Source organism: Panthera uncia, chromosome E3 (assembly GCF_023721935.1).
Source record: "Panthera uncia isolate 11264 chromosome E3, Puncia_PCG_1.0, whole genome shotgun sequence".
In the NCBI taxonomy this organism is placed as follows: Eukaryota; Metazoa; Chordata; class Mammalia; order Carnivora; family Felidae; genus Panthera; species Panthera uncia.
The window spans coordinates 9,333,577-9,340,443 of NC_064815.1; the positions used below are offsets into that span (position 1 = coordinate 9,333,577).

The 6,867-nt window shown below is 46.5% G+C and overlaps 1 protein-coding gene across 2 annotated transcripts in view; it reads right to left on the reverse strand.

The window, feature by feature from the left end:
- Nucleotides 1–6,867, reverse strand: part of SYT17 (synaptotagmin 17) — an 82,295-nt gene that overhangs the window by 59,861 nt on the left and 15,567 nt on the right. The window lies entirely within an intron of this gene.

Consider the following 6,867-nt stretch of genomic DNA (forward strand, 5'->3'; position numbering starts at 1 on the left):
ACATTAGAAATCCCAGCCCCTACCACACTGATGGTACAGAGCCTGCTTGGGATTCTGTCTCTCCTTCTCTCTGACTCTCCCCAACTTGTGCTCAACTTGCTCTCTCTCTCTCTCTCTCAAAATAAACAAGCTTAAAACAGAAAGAAAGAAAGAAAGAAAGAAAGAAAGAAAGAAAGAAAGAAAGAAAGAAATCCCAACCCTTAGAACCTGATTAGCACCTGACAAATGTATATGAACTAAATACATGAATAATTTATATAGGTACAATATTTGTGTTGTGTATTTACTGGGTCAAAATAATTATAATCTCCCCCCAGTTCGAGGGACTTTCACTTCCAAAAAGTACTTTCTCCTGAGAAGAGTTTAGCTCCATACAGATGCACTGTAAGGGATGGAAGGTCGTAGGTGCTGTGTCTCCACTTGGGCACAACCAAAGCACGACCCACGGGTTACAGGATTCCAGCCACAAGCTGGAGTAAGAACTCTGGTCCCTGTATTTATTTTATTTATTTTCTTGAGAGAGAGAGAGAGAGAGAGAGAGAGAGAGAGAGAGAGAATATCTTAGGCAGGCTCCATGCTCAGCGTGGACCCTGAGGTGGGGCTCGATCCCACCACCCTGGGATCATGACCTGAGCCGAAATCAAGAGTCAGATGCTCCACCGACTGAGCCGCCCAGGCACCCCAGGAACTCTGGTCCTTCCTAACACTTTGCGAGTTTCTGCTGTGTCCATGGGGCACCTCCTCTCCCACCACCTTGCCCACCCTTCCCAAAGCCACGTGATCTTAAGAGAAGATAAACTGCCTTTATCCTTGGATATTTTTCTGGCTTCAAAAAGGCCTGAAGAAATATGTATACACCCATGTTCATAGCAAAATTATTCACAATATTATCATACATTAGAGCATTATATATTTAAATTATAATAATATATATCACATAATATATTATAAAATAAGATATCACAATATATACTGTAACATATATCTCAATAACCAAAAGGATGGAAACAACCCAAATGTCCACTGACAGATGAATGAATGGACAAACAAAATGGAGTATATATAGGGGCACCTGGGTGGCTCAGTCGGTTAAGCATCCGACTTCGGCTCAGGTCATGATCTCGTGGTCCGTGAGTTCGAGCCCCGCGTCAGGCTCTGTGCTGACAGCTCAGAGCCTGGAGCCTGTTTCAGATTCTGTGTCTCCCTCTCTCTCTGACCCTCCCCCATTCATGCTGTCTCTCCCTGTCTCAAAAATAAATAAATGTTAAAAAAAAAAAATTTAACAAAATGGAGTATATACATATAAAGGGATATTATTCAGGGGCGCCTGAGTGGGTCAGTCGGTTAAGCGTCTGACTTCGGCTCAGGTCATCATCTTGCAGTTTGTGGGTTCGAGCCCTGGTCAGGCTCTGTGCTGACAGCTCAGAGCCTGAAGCCTGCTTCGGATTCTGTATGTCCCTCTCTTTCTCTCCCTCTCTCTCTCTCTCTCTCTCTCTGCCCCCTCCCCCACTCGCACTCTGTCTCTGTCTCTCTCTCTCTCTACTCTCAAAAATAAATACACATTTAAAAAAATTAAAAAACAAAAAAAGTAAGGGATATTACTCAGCCTTCGAAAGGAAGGGCATTCGGACACCTGCTACAACATAGATGAACCTCAAGGACACTGTGCTGAGTGAAATAAGCTGGTCATGAAAAGACAAACACTGCGTGATTCCACTTACATGGTACCTAGAGTAGTCAGATTCATAGAGACACAAGGAATGGTGATGGCCAGGCGCTGGGGGCTACGGGGCCTGGGGAGCTGTTGTTTAATGGATGTAAAGTTTCAGTTTGGCAAGATGGAAAGAGCTCTGGGGACAGATGGTGGCGATGGTTGTATCATGAATGTACTTAATATGACTGAAATGTACACTTAAAAATGGATGTGTGTTACTGAGTTATCACCTCACGCCAGTCAGAGTGGCCAAAATGAACAAATCAGGAGACTATAGATGCTGGAGAGGATGTGGAGAAACGGGAACCCTCTTGCACTGTTGGTGGGAATGCAAATTGGTGCAGCCACTCTGGAAAACAGTGTGGAGGTTCCTCAAAAAATTAAAAATAGACCTACCCTATGACCCAGCAATAGCACTGCTAGGAATTGACCCAAGGGATACAGGAGTACTGATGCATAGGGGCACTTGTACCCCAATGTTTATAGCAGCACTCTCAACAATAGTCAAATGATGGAAAGAGCCTAAATTTCCATCAACTGATGAATGGATAAAGAAAGTGTGGTTTATATACACAATGGAGTACTACGTGGCAATGAGAAAGAATGAAATATGGCCCTTTGTAGCAACATGGATGGAACTGGAGAGTGTGATGCTAAGTGAAATAAGCCATACAGAGAAAGACAGATACCATATGGTTTCACTCTTATGTGGATCCTGAGAAACATAACAGAAACCCATGGGGGAGGGGAAGGGAAAAAAAAAAAAAAGGAGGTTAGAGTGGGAGAGAGCCAAAGCATAAGAGACTCTTGAAAACTGAGAACAAACTGAGGGTTGATGGGGGGTGGGAGGGAGGGGAGGGTGGGTGATGGGTATTGAGGAGGGCACCTTTTGGGATGAGCACTGGGTGTTGTATGGAAACCAATTTGACAATAAACTTCATATATTGAAAATAAATAAATAAATAAATAAATAAAAATAAAAGATGAATTCAGGGATTATTATGTGAATAGAAAAAAAATGGATGTGTTTTGTCATAATTACTAATAATTTTTTAAAAGAAAGGTTTACACGGATTTCACCTTTAACGGCCAAAGTGTCGATTCACTGTGGTCCACTTAGAGCAGAATTTCTCTTAGCAGCAAGAGTAACTTCACACCTATGTGATCACCCCATATGCTTCTTATTTCTCTGTCCCCATTTTCATGATCTCCTAGCCAAGCCTTATCAACAAGCCCCCCAAATTTACAGTAGCTCCATTAGCTACTAGCTTCCTGAATGTCGAGATCAAAGACACAATGTTCAAAGCCACAATACAGCTGGGACATTCCACTGTGAGCCAGAGAATGCCTACACGCTGGCCCGACCAGTCACCTGCTCCCATGGGTTCTCCAAGGCACAGAATGTAGAAGTAGACACTGAGATCCTACGCCATAGAGGCAGGCCAGGAACAAGACTGGAGAGTTCTGCCTTCACCTTATTGCACAACCCCATCTTCCCCGCCCATTCAACTGGCCAACAGATGCTTTGGTGAAGGTAGATGTTGGCCTGCAATGAAAATCAGCATTGACATCCAATGGCCTCAGTAACACTGCGTGAGGATTTTGTTTTCTGTCTCCGACACAGGCCTACTTTGCTCAATGTGGATTTTTGTTCAGAACCAGTATCTCCTTTTCTACATATGGAATGAAAAACAACAGAGTTACCTGGATATCTGCTCCTTACACCCTCTGACCCTGTGTCTCCCTGCTTCCCAACAACTGTTTCTCCTGGAAAAATGCTCCCCACCCTGCGGGGACCAACCCTGCCCTCACCTTGCCTGCATGGCAGACCCTGCTGTGGTCCTTGAACCTCCATTCTCCCCTTCTTCCATAGTGGGCTTTCTCACGCTGACACTGCACACATTTTGGGCTAGACCATTCTTCATTGTGGGGGCTGTCCTGTGTACTGCACATGTTTACAGCACCCCTGATCTCCACCTGCCAAACCCAAAATGGTTCCCAGGGCTGCCCAGTGTCCCGAGAGCAAAGCTGTCCCTGGCTCAGAACAACTGTTCTGCAGGAGAGAAGCTTTAAGCAGGCCTGTGGCTGCCCAGCTGCAGATCAGATTTCCCAGGCTTGTCCCAACCAACGTCTGGCAGATACGGGAGTACAAAAGGCTGGCTCCTGGCCTGAGGGAGGAAGGCACTGCAATGCCAACCCACGATCCAGAGTCCCCTCCCCACCACAGATCAGCTGAGGCCAGGCCTTGTTAACACCATATCTTCGCTGGGCTCTCACCCTTTCCCTAGACTGCTCCCTTCCCTCCCCTACAGGGTTTTCTCCTACATTCGGGTTTGGGCTAAATGACACTCCCCCTCTCCAGAAGATATGTTACCATCTAAACCCCCCACTACCTCAGAATGTGACCTTATTTGGAAACAGGGTTGTTGCAGATGTAATTATTTAAAATGGGAACATAATGGAGTAGGGTGGGCCCCCGGTGTCCTTATATGAAAAGAGAAGACACAGATGCACACAGAGAGAAGGTCATGTGATGACGGAGGCAGAGACTAGAGTGACCACCAGAAGCCAGAAAGAGACAAGGAAGGATTCTCCCCCACAGGTTTCAGAGGGAGCGTGGCCTTGATCACGGACTTCTTACATCCAGAGTGTGAGACAGTAAATTTCTGTCATTTTAAGCCTCTAATTTGTGACGTATCGTCACAGCGGCCCTACAAACTAATCCACAGCCAAATCCTTATCTCAAGCTCTTATTCCAGGGAACCCAACCTCAGACAACTGGCCTGTCTACTCACGGAGTGTAAACGGCAACTGAGCCAGCCAGAGACCCCCAGAGTGTGAAGTCCAGAGCTGCCTTGAGACGGGGGATGGGAGTCTGCTCTTCTCTCTGTCAGTTTCCACGAGACTTTCTTTGAGGGAGAAGGAAAGTGGCGAAGGAGAGGAGGGGAGGGTGGCAGGTGGGAGAAAGAAATTCACTTGGGGGAAACCTTCCTTCCTTCCATCCTTCATTCATTCAACAAATGCCAGGCATTGTTGTAGGTGCAGGGCACAGAGAAGTGAACGAAAGAGACAAAAATCTGTTCTCATGGGGTTTACATACTAGTACGGGAGGTAGACCATAAAATATATGGCCTGCAAGATGATGGTAAGTGTCGTGGGGAAAAGTAAAAGCAGGGGAGGGGGAGAAGGAGTACCTCGGGGGAGGGGGAGGGGGCTGCCATGGCAGCAGAGGGATGCAGCAGACACCGCCTCCGGTGCCAGCTACAGACGGTCTCAAAGCGCCACTTGGGCACAGTATCAGCAGCACACGTGGTCTCTTTCTCTTTTCTGTCCCTGCCCCTGCGTGAGGCTATGGGAGCCCACCTGACCAGTGTGCAGGGGCCAGAACGGCAGCCTGAAGAGTCACCACTCACTCCGGAGGTGCCCTCCTTCCCTGGGTCTCCTCAGTCCTCACTCCTGCTTCCTGGGATCACCTCCTAAATTAACTGCCTGCACCCGCGTCCTGGCCTTGGCCTCAGATTTCAGGAGATTCGGAGGCAAGGTGTGTGGATGTCCACATTCTCTGTATGTCCAGGGTGTTCCATAGATGTGCAGAATCAGGCTGGCCACAGAGTTTATTTTGTCCAGCGGGTATCCTGATCATGTGATGGGAGGAGGATACGGGATCAGAGCAAGCACTGCTAACACCTTGACCACCACCTCCTGGTCCTGATCACCTCAGTGCACACACACTTGCATCCAGCTGCCAGCTCTAGAGTTTTGTTTTTTGGGTTGGTTTTTTTTTTTTTTTTTTTTGCACCTGTGGATGTCAAAGGTCTCTTTATTGCCCAGTGTAACAGGCCAAGAATGCCAGGGGAAGAAAGTTCCCATCCCCCAACTGCCCTCATTCAATGGCTGATAGGAGTCAGTGTATAAACGCCCCGGCTGCACCACCCCTCAGGTGGAAAGACTCTTAGGATGTGTCTAACGCTGGCTTCCAGTTTTACAGCTCCAGTCACCCACAGGGGTGGGGGCCTGATAATGCAGACTTTATGTGACCTTCCCACTGCCTCCTGGTATTTCCTCTGGTGTCACCTCCCTAAAAAATGACTTCCTTTGCCTTGGGATTTTCTTCTTCTGGGGAAATACAAACTAAGAGAAGGATAAATCTCTCTTTGTATGGACCGATGGATGGACACACACACACAAATACACACACACACACACACACACACACACACACACACACAGTAGAGCAACCCCTCCAGTCCCCAAGTTTAAAACCCATACCCCAAATGTGAGGCTGGATCATCAAATCCCTGGCCAGTACGGTTCAGCTCTGAAAAACACCTTGGTGTGTCTGACACAAAATAATTCCACCTGCATTACACAAAATTGTCACCCTCAGCATGAATGGACCAGACTGGCCTCCAAACGGCTGGGTCTTTTCCTTCCCTCGGACTTCTACCTCATCCTTCCACCCACAGTACATGTGCTGTCGTCCTCCAGTCCACAGAATGCCCAAGGGAGAGACTCTATCAGCCCACTGGGGACAGAGCCTGGTCCGTGGGTGGTTTCCCAAGCAGCCAATTACATGTCTGTGGGCTGGTGGAGGAAAGAAGCCAATCTCACAATTTGCCTGAAAAATATCCATATATCACCCGTTCTTCAGCCTTCATTTTATTTTTCCCAAATCAATTTCTGAAAGTCAAAATGACTGATCGCTTCATACCCTGGATAATCATTGTCCTTATTAAATACCCCAGCATTGATGACAAAAAAGCTCCCAGGGTGGTAGTGGTTACACGAACCTATACATGTGATAAAATTTCATAGAACAAGCACACACACACACATATACACACACACACACACACACACACGCAGTGGTGCATGTAAAAATGCGTGAAAATTGAATAAGGTCCGTAGTTTAGTTGACAACGTCAATTTCCTGGTATCGCTAACGCACTCTGGTTGTGTAAGATTTATCACTGGGGTTGCTGGATAAAGAGAACACAAGGAATCTGTGTTGCATTTGCACCTTCTTGTAAGTCCAAAACTACGTCCAAATAAAAAGGTTTCAAAACTCAAAGACAATTTAAAAAAAAAAAAAAAAAAAAAATTTTTTTTTTTTTTTTTAAAGCCCCCAACCAAAAAAAAGCAAAAAGTTCCCC